Source organism: Dendrobates tinctorius, unplaced genomic scaffold (genome assembly GCF_039654945.1).
Source record: "Dendrobates tinctorius isolate UK_male_01 unplaced genomic scaffold, ASM3965494v1 ptg000008l, whole genome shotgun sequence".
Lineage (NCBI taxonomy): Eukaryota > Metazoa > Chordata > Amphibia > Anura > Dendrobatidae > Dendrobates > Dendrobates tinctorius.
Genome location: NW_027361676.1, coordinates 45272944 through 45290368, shown reverse-complemented (window position 1 = coordinate 45290368; position 17425 = coordinate 45272944). Strand labels below are relative to the sequence as shown.

At 42.5% G+C, this 17425-nt stretch overlaps 1 protein-coding gene across 1 annotated transcript in view; it reads right to left on the bottom strand.

Annotated features, from left to right (window-relative positions):
- Nucleotides 1-17425, bottom strand: part of GALNTL6 (polypeptide N-acetylgalactosaminyltransferase like 6) — a 3047192-nt gene that overhangs the window by 2818152 nt on the left and 211615 nt on the right. The gene's annotated exons all lie outside the window — the stretch shown is intronic.

The window sequence follows — 17425 nt, the reverse complement described above, 5'->3', positions numbered from 1 at the left end:
GATGAAGGAATTGAGGGTAAACTGATTAAATTTGCTGATGACACAAAGCTAGGAGGGATAGCTAATACTAGAGAAGAGAGAGAGAGGATTCAACAAGATTTAAATAAACTGGAGAAGTGGGCAGCAACTAACAGAATGGTTTTTAACAGGGAGAAATGCAAAGTACTACATCTGGGCAATAAAAATGAAAAAAGCATATATAGAATGGGAGGAATAGGGCTAAGTGACAGCACATGTGAAAAAGACTTGGGTATACTAATAGATCACAGACTGAATATGAGTCAACAGTGTGATGCAGCAGCAAAAAAGGCAAATGCAATTCTAGGATGTATTAACAGAAGCATACAGTCTAGATCACGTGAAGTCATTATTTCCCTCTACTCCTCTTTGGTCAGACCTCATCTGGAATATTGTGTCCAGTTTTGGGCACCACATTTTAAAAAAGACATCAACAAACTGGAGCAAGTTCAGAAAAGAGCGACCAGAATGGTGACCGGTCTGCAAACCCTGTCTTATGAGGAAAGGTTGCAGGATTTGGGAATGTTTAGTTTGCAAAAGAGAAGACTGAGAGGAGACTTAATAGCTGTCTACAAATATCTAAAGGGCTGTCACATTGTAGAAGGATCAACTTTATTCTCATTTGCACAAGGAAAGACTAGAAGCAATGGGATGAAACTGAATGGGAGGAGACACAGATTAGATATTAGAAAAAACTTTTTGACAGTTAGAGTGAACAATGAGTGGAACAGGCTGCCACGAGAAGTGGTGAGTTCTCCTTCAATGGAAGTCTTCAAACAGAGGCTGGACAGACATCTGACTGGGATGATTTAGCGAATCCTGCTTTGAGCAGGGGGTTGGACCAGATGGCCCAGGAGGTCCCTTCCAACTCTACGATTCTATGATTCTATGATTCCACCACTTTGGACACCTCAAATTCCAACGCGCCATCCACCAAGACGGGAGGTGGTGGCCCGGGAGAACCATCCACCAAACCCACGACCTTTTTTAGCAATGCTTTGTGAAACACATTATGAATCTTATACACAGCCGGCAACTCCAAACGAAATGCCACGGGGTTGATCACTGCGGAGATCCTAAATGGGCCAATGAACCTGGGACCCAACTTAAGTGACGGTATCTTGAGCTTGATGTTCCTTGTAGATAACCACACCCAATCACCCACACACAGGTCTGGACCTGGCACACGTCTGCAGTCAGCCACCCGTTTGTACCTGGAACCCACCTTCAACAAGCGCTGCTTGACTCTCCTCCAAACAGACGACAATTGAGCTCCCAACTGGTCCTCCTCAGGGACGCCAACCGAGCACCCCTGACGCAAGGTACAAAATTGAGGATGTTGACCATACACACAAAAAAAAGGAGATTCCCCAGACGATTCCTGGCAATGGTTGTTTATTGCGAATTCTGCCAGAGGAAGAAACGCTGACCACTCTTCCTGATTGTCGGAAACAAAGCAGCGCAAGTATTGCTCCAGGTTTTGGTTCATCCGCTCAGTCTGCCCATTCGACTGAGGGTGGAAAGCCGATGAATGAGATAATTTGAACCCAAGGCGAGAACAAAAAGCTCTCCAAAACTTTGCCACAAACTGCATACCTCGATCAGACACAATGTCAGACGGGACACCATGAAGTCTGACCACCTCGCGAATAAATATCTGAGCAAGAGTCTTAGCATTGGGCAAAGATGGTAAAGCAACGAAATGTGACATTTTGGAGAACCTATCAACAATTACCAAAATGACCGAGTTCCCCGCCGAGGCAGGCAAGTCTGTAATAAAATCCATGGAAATCTCAGTCCATGGCTTACTGGACACCCCGAGAGGCTGCAACCTACGAGGAGTCTTGGCCCGTGCGCACGTGGTACAGGCAGACACATATGAGGCCACATCCTGCCGGATTTTAGGCCACCAAAAACGACGCGATACCAGTTCCAGAGTGCTCTTAACCCCTGGATGACCTGCCAGTACCGTGTCGTGATGTTCGCCTAACACTCTAGAGCATAGATGTAGTGGCACATAAGATTTATTAGCAGGCTACACTGGCGGTACCTCCTCCTGAGCCTCCGCAATCTCTGCCTCAATTTCTGTCGTGATGGCAGATACCACCACACCCTTTTGGAGAATAGGCACCTGCTCTTCACATAACTCTCCACCAGGAAAACACCTGGACAAAGCGTCTGCCTTAATATTCTTCGAACCAGGTCGATAGGTAACAATGAAGTTGAACCGGGTGAAGAATAATGCCCAGCGAGCCTGTCTGGAGGACAGGCGCTTAGCAGATTCTAAATAAAGCAAATTCTTATGGTCGGTTATCACAGTAATCTGATGAACAGCCCCCTCCAAGAAGTGTCGCCACTCCTCAAATGCCAATTTGATGGCCAACAATTCCCTGTTGCCAATATCATAATTACGCTCCGCAGGCGACAGCTTCTTGGAGAAGTAGGCACACGGATGCAACTTGGCCCAAGATGGGCCGTGAGACAGTACAGCCCCCACTCCAACCTCCGACGCATCCACCTCCACGACAAACGGTAAGGAGACATCGGGCTGCACAAGAATGGGCGCTGAGGCAAAACTATTCTTGAGGAATTCAAACGCCTGTACCGCAGGCTCAGACCAGTCAGAAAAGTCGGTACCCTTCTTAGTCATGTCAGTAAGTGGTTTGGCAATCATAGAGAAATTCTTAATAAATTTCCTATAGTAATTGGAGAAGCCAAGAAATCGCTGAAGCGCCTTAAGATTATCAGGCCGATCCCAATGTAGTACCGCCTGCACCTTTGCGGTGTCCATCTTAAACCCTGAGGCGGAGATTATATAACCCAAGAACAGTAGCTCCTGTACGACAGACACACATTTTTCAAGCTTGACATAGAGCCTGTTCTCTCTGAGCAACTGCAGGACCTGTCTAACATGCTCTATATGTGTATCATGGTCGCGAGAGAAAATGAGGATGTCGTCTAGATAAATTATAACAAATCTCCCCAACAAATGAGAGAAGACATCATTTATGAAATGTTGAAAGACCGCTGGTGCCATAGTCAACCCAAACGGCATTACCAAACTCTCAAAGTGACCCTCAGGGGTATTGAATGCCATCTTCCACTCATCCCCCTGACGGACTCTTAGAAGATTGTACGACCCCCTGAGGTCCAGTTTGGAGAACCACTTGGCACCAACCACTTGGTTGAACAAATCGGGTATAAGTGGCATAGGGTAAGGATCACAAACCGTAATCTGGTTGAGTTCTCTGAAATCCAGACACGGGCGTAAACCGCCATCCTTCTTTTAACAAAGAAGAAGCCAGCAGCCAGAGGAGAAGAGGAAGGTCTAATATGACCCTTGCTCAGACTATCCGCAATGTACTCCTTGAGAGCTATCCTCTCGGGACCTGAGATATTAAACATTCTAGCTTTAGGTAACTTGGCCCCTGGTTTCAACCTAATAGCACAGTCATAGGGGCGATGCGGTGGTAGTTCTGAACAACCTTTCTCAGAAAATACATCCGCATAGTCCAGCAACGGCTCCGGGATACTGGGAGTCAAAGCGGAAATACATGTAGCCAGGCACCTCTCCTGACACTCCCTGCTCCACTGAATTATGTCCTGGGTCTTCCAATCAATAACAGGATTATGCATTGATAACCATGGAAAGCCCAGAACCATCTGAGCCGGTAAGTTACTAAGCACCTTACAAGTTACCCGCTCTGAGTGTAATACTCCAATGTGGAGTTGTATATCCAACACACACTCTGTGATCTCCCCTTGAGACAATGGGGAAGCATTGATGGTAACCACCCGGATGGGGTTCGGCAATTTCTCCACCGGAAATCCCGCTGTATGCGCGAACTTCTCATCAATGAGATTGGCAGCTGAGCCACTATCAACAAACACTGTAATAGAGAGCATTTGCCCCCCAAGTGCTACCCTAGCAGGGAGCATACACTGGGAAACCATGGCGGAGGATACACAAAGGCTCAGACTAGACTCCTCCAAACCCTCTGAGCCTATCAGTTTTCCGCCGGCGCGCCCTTCTTAGGTACCAGGGGGCAAGCGTTAATAAAATGTCCTCCTTTGCCACAAAAAAAACAAACCCCCTGCCTTCTGTGCCAAGGACGTTTTAGGCTTGTTACTCGGTGACTGTGCTATACCAGCGATCTGCATGGGTTCCACGGATTCACCCGAGGCAACCTCACCTACAACTCCCCCACCTCCCGGAGGCAACGAAACCAGCGCCCCCTGACGGAGACGGCGGTCTATGCGTACTACAAGTGCCATCGCAGCCTCCAGAGAGGCGGGAGTCTCGTACATTAGGAGAGTCTGTTTAACCCTTCCAGAAACCCCATGCAAAAATTGACTTCTAAGTGCAGGGTCATTCCACTGCGTGTCCACCGCCCAGCGCCGGAATTCCATGCAGTAATCCTCAGCTGGTCGCTCACCCTGGAGTAGTGAGCGTATCTTAGACTCTGCTAAGTTTAATCTATCCGGATCGTCATAGATCAAACCCAGAGCAGAGAAAAAAAAATCTACAGACTCAAATGCCGGTGAGTCAGAAGGGAGTAAAAAGGCCCAAGCCTGTGGGTCACCACTCAGCAAAGAAATCACCAAGCCCAAGCGTTGAGCCTCATTACCTGAGGAATGTGGACGCATACGGAAATACAATTTGCATGATTCATGAAAAACCGTGAACTTACCACGATCACCAGCAAATCGTTCAGGAAGGGGAAACTTGGGTTCAGCTGCCCTGGCTGCAGCCTCAGCAGGTACTGCAGGAGCTGACAGGCCTTGTTGCTGGACCGCCCCCCTAAGTTCAGTGACCTGTATGGATAGAGCCTCCAGCTGCTTGGTTAGGGAAAGTATAGGATCCATTGTAAGTAACCCCTATATTCCCTATCTATACTTTTTTTTTTTATTTTTTTTTTTTTACTTTAGTATTTGGGCCGACTAGGTTACTTTAGGCTAAAACCCTGGGACCCCTGCGGTGTCCCTCAGACTAGGGAAAACCCTGTCTGTCCCTCAACCCAGGGTTTACACTGAAGGTGTGCCTGCCTGGGCCTCCACCCTGTCCCTGTCTCCTGTCCAGCCCTAAGCTGAACCCACCACCCTCCACCCAGTGAGGGGACCAGACACCAGACCCCACAAATACGTATGGACAGGGGTAAAAGAAACACCACACCGTTAATACACAAGGGAATACAATAATGTGCAAGGGCAACCAAATATATATATATATATATAACAGATAGGAGAAAGAACAACTGAGAGATACAGTGGGGCAAAAAAGTATTTAGTCAGTCAGCAATAGTGCAAGTTCCACCACTTAAAAAGATGAGAGGCGTCTATAATTTACCTCATAGGTAGACCTCAACTATGGTAGACAAACTGAGAAAAAAAAATCCAGAAAATCACATTGTCTGTTTTTTTTTCATTTTATTTGCATATTATGGTGGAAAATAAGTATTTGGTCAGAAACAAAATTTCATCTCAATACTTTGTGATATATCCTTTGTTGGCAATGACAGAGGTCAAACGTTTTCTGTAAGTCTTCACAAGGTTGCCACACACTGTTGTTGGTATGTTGGCCCATTCCTCCATGCAGATCTCCTCTAGAGCAGTGATGTTTTTGGCTTTTCGCTTGGCAACACGGACTTTCAACTCCCTCCAAAGGTTTTCTATAGGGTTGAGATCTGGAGACTGGCTAGGCCACTCCAGGACCTTGAAATGCTTCTTACGAAGCCACTCCTTCATTGCCCTGGCGGTGTGCTTTGGATCATTGTCATGTTGAAAGACCCAGCCACGTTTCATCTTCAATGCCCTTGCTGATGGAAGGAGGTTTTCACTCAAAATCTCACGATACATGGCCCCATTCATTCTTTCATGTACCCGGATCAGTCGTCCTGGCCCCTTTGCAGAGAAACAGCCCCAAAGCATGATGTTTCCACCACCATGCTTTACAGTAGGTATGGTGTTTGATGGATGCAACTCAGTATTCTTTTTCCTCCAAACACGACAAGTTGTGTTTCTACCAAACAGTTCCAGTTTGGTTTCATCAGACCATAGGACATTCTCCCAAAACTCCTCTGGATCATCCAAATGCTCTCTAGCAAACTTCAGACGGGCCCGGACATGTACAGGCTTAAGCAGTGGGACACGTCTGGCACTGCAGGATCTGAGTCCATGGTGGCGTAGTGTGTTACTTATGGTAGGCCTTGTTACATTGGTCCCAGCTCTCTGCAGTTCATTCACTAGGTCCCCCCCGCGTGGTTCTGGGATTTTTGCTCACCGTTCTTGTGATCATTCTGACCCCAAGGGGTGGGATTTTGCGTGGAGCACCAGATCGAGGGAGATTATCAGTGGTCTTGTATGTCTTCCATTTTCTAATTATTGCTCCCACAGTTGATTTCTTCACTCCAAGCTGGTTGGCTATTGCAGATTCAGTCTTCCCAGCCTGGTGCAGGGCTACAATTTTGTTTCTGGTGTCCTTTGACAGCTCTTTGGTCTTCACCATAGTGGAGTTTGGAGTCAGACTGTTTGAGGGTGTGCACAGGTGTCTTTTTATACTGATAACAAGTTTAAACAGGTGCCATTACTACAGGTAATGAGTGGAGGAAAGAGGAGACTCTTAAAGAAGAAGTTACAGGTCTGTGAGAGCCAGAAATCTTGATTGCTTGTTTCTGACCAAATACTTATTTTCCACCATAATATGCAAATAAAATGAAAAAAAACCAGACAATGTGATTTTCTGGATTTTTTTTTCTCAGTTTGTCTCCCATAGTTGAGGTCTACCTATGATGTAAATTACAGACGCCTCTCATCTTTTTAAGTGGTGGAACTTGCACTATTGCTGACTGACTAAATACTTTTTTGCCCCACTGTATACTGCACCAGATATCAGACGCTCCAAAACCACCACTGCTGACCGGTATTGCTAGCACTAGGCAAAAGCTATAGTCGGCGACGCCCATAGTCAGGATGGACTATTTAAAGACCAAAGGCGTGGCCCAGCCCTCAGCCAGCATGACAACCTGGTTAACCCTATCCCGACTGGAACAGAATACCCAACAAAGTCCCTGAGCATACTGTTGTGGAATAGGGTATTACCGCTGTCTGCCGGACACCCTGGTGTGAACAGTGTCCGACATGACAATACTGTACTGGAATAGGGTATTACCGCTGTCTGCCGGACACCCTGGTGTGAACAGTGTCCGACATGACATAGGGAATAGGGAAGTGGAGACCTCCTGTACTCCCCTGAGCCAGTGTCCCTGCACTCCTAACGTTCCCTATGCTGGTTCCGCACCGAGCGACGCACAAGAACCTAAAAACCCTAGCTCATCCTGAACCTAAATCCTCACTAGGGAATTGGTCGGTGCGGAAACTAATCCCACCACTGCACTAAACACACATGAGGGAAAATGACAATACAGGGGAAACACCATTTAGCTTTGATCTGTTGCGCACGCTCCTAGCAACAGAGCCCACCACCTGTGTGCATCTTCTCCTCCACCCGGATCCAACACCATAACTGGATCCTTCACCATAGTGCAGCCTTGGAGCAGAGTCCACCACCAATTGCAGAAATCCAGTAACAGAGTCCCAAAGATGAGTTCAGCTCCTGCCCAAAAAGTCAAGCATGCTTGAGTCCAGCTCTCAACAACCAAGTCCCGCATGCTGAGTGCAACTCTCTCCATAGTCGCCACTCCACCAAGCCATGCAAACAATTTCTGGTGACACCATAAACTGTGACTCCACCAAGCCATGCCAGCCCTTCTTGCAGACCACATAGCTGCCACTCGTCCCCTCTGGCTGGGCTGCGCAGGACTCATGTTCAGCTCCTTCCTCACCCAGGCTTGCTTCCCAAATGACGAACACAATATCACTAACAGTGATTGAACACACCTGACTCTCTTTTATAGAGCCTAACACCTCATTTGTAATTAAGTGCACATTAAACCAAAGAAACTAAAGTGCACTACCGCTCACCACCACCGGGGCAACTTAGAATGAACAACACCATGTGTAATAATTCTAATGGCCACCGGGGGCAATCACATCACTTTGGCACCTAGCCAAAGGAAATAAAGTTCACTTATCCATTTAAACTGTCAGATCCACTCTGGATCATGACACACTCAAAGCAAAACATGTAAGATCAGTGAAAAAAATTAGCTACAAGTGTCCCCTTGAGAAAGCTGTACCCTAGACAGTGAAATGCGCGTCGGGGTTCCAATCCTATCGGGGGTCACCCTTCTCTTCTTCATCGTTCAATTGGTAAGCCTATGGATATGATTGTGTTACTAGTTGATCTTTTGATATGTGTTTATTATTATTATTATTATTATTATTATTATTATTATTATGCATTTATATAGCGCCATTTATTCCATGGTGCTTTACATATGAAAAGGGGAAATATAGACAAGTATAATAAACATGTGTAAGACAAGGGACACACAAGTACATAAGGAGAGGGGTCCCTGCCCGCGAGGGCTCACAGTCTATAGGGATGGGTGAGGATACAGTAGGAGAGGGTTTATGTTAGTACTTAGGCTCTCCTTGTTGCCAACTCACGGTACTATGCCATTATTGTGATTTTCCTATTTGAAGGGTGATCCTCACCCATGTTGCTACCACCTTGTGTCCTCAGTGTTACATACCTTTGTGATGGTTTTGTTTTTTAACCTTCTGATTGCTATTTAATAAATTTTGATACGGTTTTTGATGTTAACACTTGTAGCTCATTTTTACTCATTGATCTGATAAAAACTGGGCTTGTGACAGCAGATATTGTGATAGCCTATATAATCTACAGAATATAAGCCACCATAATTAGTGGAGTGGATTTACGAATCCAGTCTAATATATAGACAGTGTGAATATGTGGCAAATTTATCACCACTGCCTATGCAGGATAACAAATTTGATGCATTTTTAGGCACTTTTGCCTAACTTTATCCTTTGTGGATCACAACAAAAAGCAATATCCAAAATACTGGTGTATTTTCACCAAAAATTATAGCTAACGCTAACTTTGGATGGTAAATCTTCCCCATTGTCCTTTTCCATACTGTGCCTTTAGGATTTCTTAAGAGAAAGACATCAAGTGAAACATGAGTTGGGTTTACTTTATGATGTTTTGTGCACTTTAGCATACTTTTTATACTTATGAATAAGGGTACTGTCACACTAAGTGATATCGCTATAACTTGTGACGTTAATGCGATATTGCTAGCGATATCGCTGTGTGTGATACTTACCTACAACCCGCTCCCCTGCTGGTTATCGCTAATCGCGCGAGAACAGGCTGGACTGTTTCTCGTCGTCAGCTTCCTGCGGTGCTTCCTGCTGTAGCGACAAGCGACGCGTGGAGCTGGGAGGGAGGACACAGGATCGCCTAGTGTGACAGGTAAGTAGCGACCCCCCCGTCCCCAGCGATGTCACTAGTGAGATCTGCCTGTGTGGCAGCTCACTAGCGACCACTTAGCGATGCACCAGCGATCCTGACCGCGTCATATCGCTGGTCGGGATGGCTGGTACATCACTAAGTGTGACAGTAGCTTAAAACAAACTACCTTCTTATTTTGTGCATCAGGGGTAATGTTTCTCCTTAAGGAGAGTGCCAATTTAGGGTAAGAATATTTTGAGGTCATGAAATTCTTCTTAGGAGTTAAAATATGCAAATAATTTCTTAAGAGAGGAAGAGTATAGGAACTCTAGTTTTATCTCTTGGAGGTAGCAATCGTAAAACTAAAAACTTCTGAAGCAACTATACGTATTAGGCCGGGGTCACACTGGCGAATAAAACGGACGAATGCAATGCGATAAAAAATCGCATTGCATTCGAACCCATGTTATTCTATGGGGCAGCTCACATCATGCGATTTTTTTTTTTTTTTATCGCATCCGATCCTCTGACCGAGACAATCGCAGCATGGTGCAATTGTCACCGATTTTCGGGGGCGAGAAAAAATGGGACTAAAAACGGACCCGATGTGTGAGTTGCGATAAAATCGCACCCGGTGTCCTTTAGCAAAAGCCAGCAATTCTTTATTCCAATACAGTAAAATCACAGAGACCGGTTAAATAAAGAAAGAATGAACATATCTAGACACATATATATATATGTACAGTATATATTTTATACATGTCATAGAGACACATTTATACATATATTTCTAATTCATACAGTTCATCAAAGCAGAATAGCCGCAGAAACATTTGCCGGCTTTTGGATATTTATTCGCCTGCCCGACATGAAATGACACATGGTTTACATATATATCAACAAATTGGTGAGATCCCTCACCCGGTAAATATCACAAGGGGATATTCATAATATAACTGATTACACCTACAAAGATAAACGAATAACCCCAAATACAAAACCAAAATGTATGGAATAATAAAATATTTTATTGAATACTATTTAAAAAAGACAAGGGATAAAACCAGCAAAATAGACAGATATAATACTATAAACATAAGGCGTTACATGGTAGACTTAGGGCAAATGTATTTAAATAACATACAATCTTCATAGAACAAAGCATAAAGTGCAGTGAGCAGATACATCTGAATAAAAATACATAATATGTGAATAAGATATATATACCAGTATAAAGTGCCCAATGCCTCTCCAACTCCAACGTACGTTTCGCCTGATGTGGCTTTCTCAAGGAGTGAAGTGACAATGAATATGGGGAAGTTTTTATATGTTACACGGTCCAATAGAAAACAATGGTTCCCACAATTTAATTAATTAACTAAAGCATTAATAATTTTGGTGATCCGATCCTAAAAACAGAGTGATACATTCCAGTAAAATGGCACAATCAAAACAAACTCAAAAATATATATATATATTGACAAGGCGCACATCACATCCCATATGATGCGTTCCACAGTGGAACGCACGCCACCGCCGATATCGCGGGACCCGGAAGACACGTCTTATGCTGCAATAACAGGAAGTATGCAGCGCAAACCGGATCAATGTTCCCGAAACCGGAAGTGACGTTTCGCTATCAAAACATCCTGGGATGAAGTGTGCATCACCTTAATCTCCCCGGGAGGCGGAAGTTGTAAATACCATAGCAAAGCCCCAACTTAATATGTACCCTAATAGAGCAAATTCAGTCCAATGTATCATATTAATACCAATGGGAGACACTAAATACATAAGGAAAATAGATAATAAGGAAAAAATATTGATTATTATAATGCCAATATACGGAAAACCGGATATGACGTATCGCAACTTTTCTATGGCAAATGTGAAGACATATAGCATGACAACTAAAAAGCATCTCTCCTATACCAAAATATAGACACAATAAATGGGGTAGTCCATCGGAATCAATAGTAGATGTTAATATACATGAATCTAAAATTAAGTCTCATATCAATACGCAACAATGGTAAATTACCGATGGCATGTGGACTAAGAAACAATAAGTCATACATCAAATATGTGGGACAACAAAACCAAGAAACAGAAAAGGAATGAAATAATGTGAAAAAAATATATGAGAAAAAAAAAAAAAAAATTTATAAACCTATAACAAAAGTGCAAAGTGTAGTGATCACACGTGCGCTCGAGTGAGCTAAAGTGAACACAATAATAATACAAAATTTTTTTATAATTTATTAATATAATAATAAATAAATAATGAATACATAATAAAGTGCAAAGTACAGTATAATCAAAATGCATTCCTTTTCAAGAAAATCCAAGGACCGGGTACGAGCTAAAGAAGAAACAAAGACAAAAATAAAGAAGTTAAAACAATTATAAAAACGCATTAAAAGATAGTTGTTCATTAAGACCCCTAGGTGCAATCGTATCCAACCTGAATATCCATTTGGCTTCAATTTGTGCGAGACGTTTTTTAATATCTCCCCCCCTAATGTTCAATGCAATATGATCAATCCCCCTCACTCTTAACAGAGAATCATTACACTCGTGGAACAGTTTAAAATGTCTTGGCAGTGTCTTTAGTGAATCAACATCAGAAACATCTAGTGCCGCTCTTATATCCAAGACATGTTCCCTCACTCTACGTCTGAATTCTCTTGACGTGAGACCAACATACTTCAAATTGCAGGGGCAACTAGCACAATAAATAACAGCCGTGGTGGTGCACGCAATATGGTAGAGTATTTTAAATGTTCTATCCTCATCAGCATTTGAGAACTCACCACATCTCTCTATGTTAGGGCATGCAACACATGAACCACATGGTTTACATCCCCATTTTGGACCCCGTGATCCAAACACATTCTCCTTTTTCTTATTATAGTGACTATGTACTAACTTGTCACGGATGTTTTTGGATCTTCTATATGTAATAGCTGGCCGAGATGGCAAATATTGTGACAATATGGGGTCTATTTGTAGAACCCCCCAGTGTTTATTCAAAATCATGTTTATTTCACGCCATTTGCCATTGAAATCTTGTATATAGCGTACCTTATCAGAAATAAGTGCGTCAGATCTGCGTTTATGTAGTGCCTCCAAACGATCTGTTCTTTTCGCATGCCAATACCCACGTTTTATACATGAAGAGGGGTATCCACGTTCTTGAAATCTAGTACTTAGGTCTTTACTCTGTTTTTCAAATGATTCCTCTCTCGAACAGATGCGTCGCATCCGTAAGAATTGTCCTATGGGTATACCACGAATAAGACTTCGTTGATGGGATGATGAAAAATGTAACAGGCTATTCGTCGAGGTTGGCTTGCGGAAAACATCAGTATGTATAAATCCAGTATCATCAACCTGGAGCAAAACATCCAAAAATTCAATATTTGATCTTCCCGCTTTATATGTTAGACGCAGATTCAAATCGTTATCATTCAGATGGCTCATAAAGGTGTGAAGCTCATCCATAGAGCCCTGCCAAATACATAAAATATCATCGATGTATCTCCCCCAGTATTGCACTCTATCAGCCAATGGTGTAGAATCAGTTGTAAAGATATTTCTCTCCGACAGCCCCAGGAACAAATTAGCATATGAGGGCGCAAAGGCCGCCCCCATAGCGGTGCCCTGGAGCTGTAGGAAAAACTGATCTGAAAAAATAAAAAAATTATGAGTGAGTGCAAACTGGAGGAGGTCCACAATGAACTCACAAAACTCACCATCATCATTGGACATCATCAAAAACCGTTTAACCGCAGAAAGACCATCTTCATGTCTTATAGACGTGTAGAGAGATTCAATATCACAGGTCACAAGGATCATGTTTTCCTCCAACTGAAGACCATCCATCTTACGTAAAACATCATTTGTATCCTTAAGGTAAGACGGTAAGGTTTCTACCAAGGGATGGAGAACAGAGTCAATCAACTTACAAATGGGTTCACTAAAGCTGTTATTGCCTGCCACAATCGGGCGGCCTGGTGGACAAGATACATTTTTATGTACCTTCGGAAGTATATAAAACGTAGCAATAGTCGGACACTCCACAATCAAATAGTCCATCTGTCTTTGACTAATAATCAAGGACTCAACAGCTCCTATCAATATAGTCTTCAACTGTGAACAAAAAGAAGTTAAAGGGTTAAAAGTAAGCCTCCTATAGCATCTGGTATCTTTCAATAGTTTATACACCTCCTTTTCGTACATTGTACAAGGCCAAATCACTGTATTACCACCTTTGTCAGATGGTTTTATGACTACATCAGTTCTAGCAGAAAGTTCTTTAATAGCTCTATTTTGAGCCGCAGTTAAATTGTAATCACAAATTTTAGTTGAAATATTTCTGAAATCAGAACTAACCAACTTCACAAATAGATCAATATTGGCACTTAAGGTCTCGTTCATTTATTTCCTTGATCGTTGATTATAATTCCCAGTCTCTCCCTATACTTGAAAAAGAAATAGAGGATCTGAACAAGGATCTTATTAAATTGACTACATCTGGGGAGATGGAAAAATTTAAAAAGGAATTAGAAGATCTGCATGTATCCTGGGAAAAACAAATTAAGGACAATAAAACAAAAAAATATACCAGGGATTTATCTGATATGGAGAACAATAGGATGTACAAATGGAAACTTCCCTCTAAACGATTTAGGATGAGAAGTTCATCCATAGCCTCATCTACATCTATGGAATCTTCTAGCTCTGGATTTGGGAGAACATATAATACTAGGACGCGTAAACGCAAAAATAATTCTGGACAGACATCCCCTAGGAGAAAGAAGGATGTTCCTGGTACCAGTGATCTACCATCCAATAAGGTAATTAATTTATCAGATGTTGAACTGACATTTCAGCAAAGGGAGGTCCTTGAGTTAGGACTTAGTTTTTCACCCACTGCTAACTTTGACTCCTTTGCAGCCTTGAAAGATTTGCATCTTTTTGCACGCAAACTTCTCCTTAAAAAGTTACATCATAAATCTGCCAATAAGGAGAAGGGGAATTTGGATACGGAAGCAGAATTGGAGGCTTTGGAAACTCTTAATGAGTTACTTTTGGAGCAAGGACCGGCAGTTGGAAGTAAGTTTCCTAGGGCATTGGTTCCAAAATCAAAGAAATTTCCACCTTTGACCTTAAGTGCCAATATTGATCTATTTGTGAAGTTGGTTAGTTCTGATTTCAGAAATATTTCAACTAAAATTTGTGATTACAATTTAACTGCGGCTCAAAATAGAGCTATTAAAGAACTTTCTGCTAGAACTGATGTAGTCATAAAACCATCTGACAAAGGTGGTAATACAGTGATTTGGCCTTGTACAATGTACGAAAAGGAGGTGTATAAACTATTGAAAGATACCAGATGCTATAGGAGGCTTACTTTTAACCCTTTAACTTCTTTTTGTTCACAGTTGAAGACTATATTGATAGGAGCTGTTGAGTCCTTGATTATTAGTCAAAGACAGATGGACTATTTGATTGTGGAGTGTCTGACTATTGCTACGTTTTATATACTTCCGAAGGTACATAAAAATGTATCTTGTCCACCAGGCCGCCCGATTGTGGCAGGCAATAACAGCTTTAGTGAACCCATTTGTAAGTTGATTGACTCTGTTCTCCATCCCTTGGTAGAAACCTTACCGTCTTACCTTAAGGATACAAATGATGTTTTACGTAAGATGGATGGTCTTCAGTTGGAGGAAAACCTGATCCTTGTGACCTGTGATATTGAATCTCTCTACACGTCTATAAGACATGAAGATGGTCTTTCTGCGGTTAAACGGTTTTTGATGATGTCCAATGATGATGGTGAGTTTTGTGAGTTCATTGTGGACCTCCTCCAGTTTGCACTCACTCATAATTTTTTTATTTTTTCAGATCAGTTTTTCCTACAGCTCCAGGGCACCGCTATGGGGGCGGCCTTTGCGCCCTCATATGCTAATTTGTTCCTGAGGCTGTGGGAGAGAAATATCTTTACAACTGATTCTACACCATTGGCTGATAGAGTGCAATACTGGGGGAGATACATCGATGATATTTTATGTATTTGGCAGGGCTCTATGGATGAGCTTCACACCTTTATGAGCCATCTGAATGATAACGATTTGAATCTGCGTCTAACATATAAAGCAGGAAGATCAAATATTGAATTTTTGGATGTTTTGCTCCAGGTTGATGATACTGGATTTATACATACTGATGTTTTCCGCAAGCCAACCTCGACGAATAGCCTGTTACATTTTTCATCATCCCATCAATGAAGTCTTATTCGTGGTATACCCATAGGACAATTCTTACGGATGCGACGCATCTGTTCGAGAGAGGAATCATTTGAAAAACAGAGTAAAGACCTAAGTACTAGATTTCAAGAACGTGGATACCCCTCTTCATGTATAAAACGTGGGTATTGGCGTGCGAAAAGAACAGATCGTTTGGAGGCACTACATAAACGCAGATCTGATGCACTTATTTCTGATAAGGTACGCTATATACAAGATTTCAATGGCAAATGGCGTGAAATAAACATGATTTTGAATAAACACTGGGGGGTTCTACAAATAGACCCCATATTGTCACAATATTTGCCATCTAGGCCAGCTATTACATATAGAAGATCCAAAAACATCCGTGACAAGTTAGTACATAGTCACTATAATAAGAAAAAGGAGAATGTGTTTGGATCACGGGGTCCAAAATGGGGATGTAAACCATGTGGTTCATGTGTTGCATGCCCTAACATAGAGAGATGTGGTGAGTTCTCAAATGCTGATGAGGATAGAACATTTAAAATACTCTACCATATTACGTGCACCACCACGGCTTTTATTTATTGTGCTAGTTGCCCCTGCAATTTGAAGTATGTTGGTCTCACGTCAAGAGAATTCAGACGTAGAGTGAGGGAACATGTCTTGGATATAAGAGCAAAGTATAGGAGTAACCCCGGCACACTAATAACATGAAAGTAAAGTCTTCTCAACGACAGTCTTTAATTGTTGTGATTTTATTGATTGTGAAAAAAAAGGGTGGTGTTACAATCCAAAAAAGGGTGGTGTTACAATCCAACGTTTCAGCTCTACATCTCGAGCTTTCATCAGGGATATGACTACAATATATACAATAAAAGAACAAAAATCAATAAATAAACTTTATAAAGTATTATAAAACCAAAAATCTAGTGATAGGTGATACATAAGGTGGGGACAGTGTCAAACATCCTTTGTGAAGGTGTGTATGGATCTATAATGATGTGAGGCCAGTGAGTATGTATTGTGGTATGATACGGTGAACATGTGAGAGGTTGAAAAGAGGAATAGAGTGAAGGTGTAAGGAGTTGAAAAGCATGAATGTGTAGGTAGTGTTGAGAAAGGGCATTAGGGGACAGTGAAGTGGAGTGGGAATAAAGGTGAGGTCATCTAAGGAGGCAGTGTGTAAGGGGTGCTCTTGGAAATGTTAAGGCATAAGGTATAAATACCTAGATCCTTGGTTTTGAGGTGTGTGTATAAGTGGTATAGGTTTGCCTTTGTAGTCCAGCTGCTGGAACAGTACCTATAGTAACCACTGAAAAAGGGTATAGGTTAAGGAATAGCAAGGTATATAGAAAGAAAAGATATAAAAGAAAGTTTTAGGGGTCACATACCGATGTGTAGGGTCAGCACGTGACTCCCGTCCTAAGGACAAAAAAGCAGGTCAATAAGCTGAGATGGAGAAAGGAAACCCAGTCTATGAAGACTGTAGGGCACCATTACCTTGTGTCCTAAATCTAGTCAGGTGTGGAGGAGGCCGGAAGTGCATGTGGCTTAGTGCAGTGATGTTAAATACTGTCAAGCACTTCCTGATTGGGTGGGGAAGGGGCGGGAATGGGGGGGAAGGGCCATCGCCATCTTAGTGAGGTCAAAAATGTCTGAATAAATGTACTGAGCATGTGCAGGGCGGGGATAGAGAATGAGCATGTTTTGACTTGACAGGAAGTGATGGTGGCAGTCACCATCT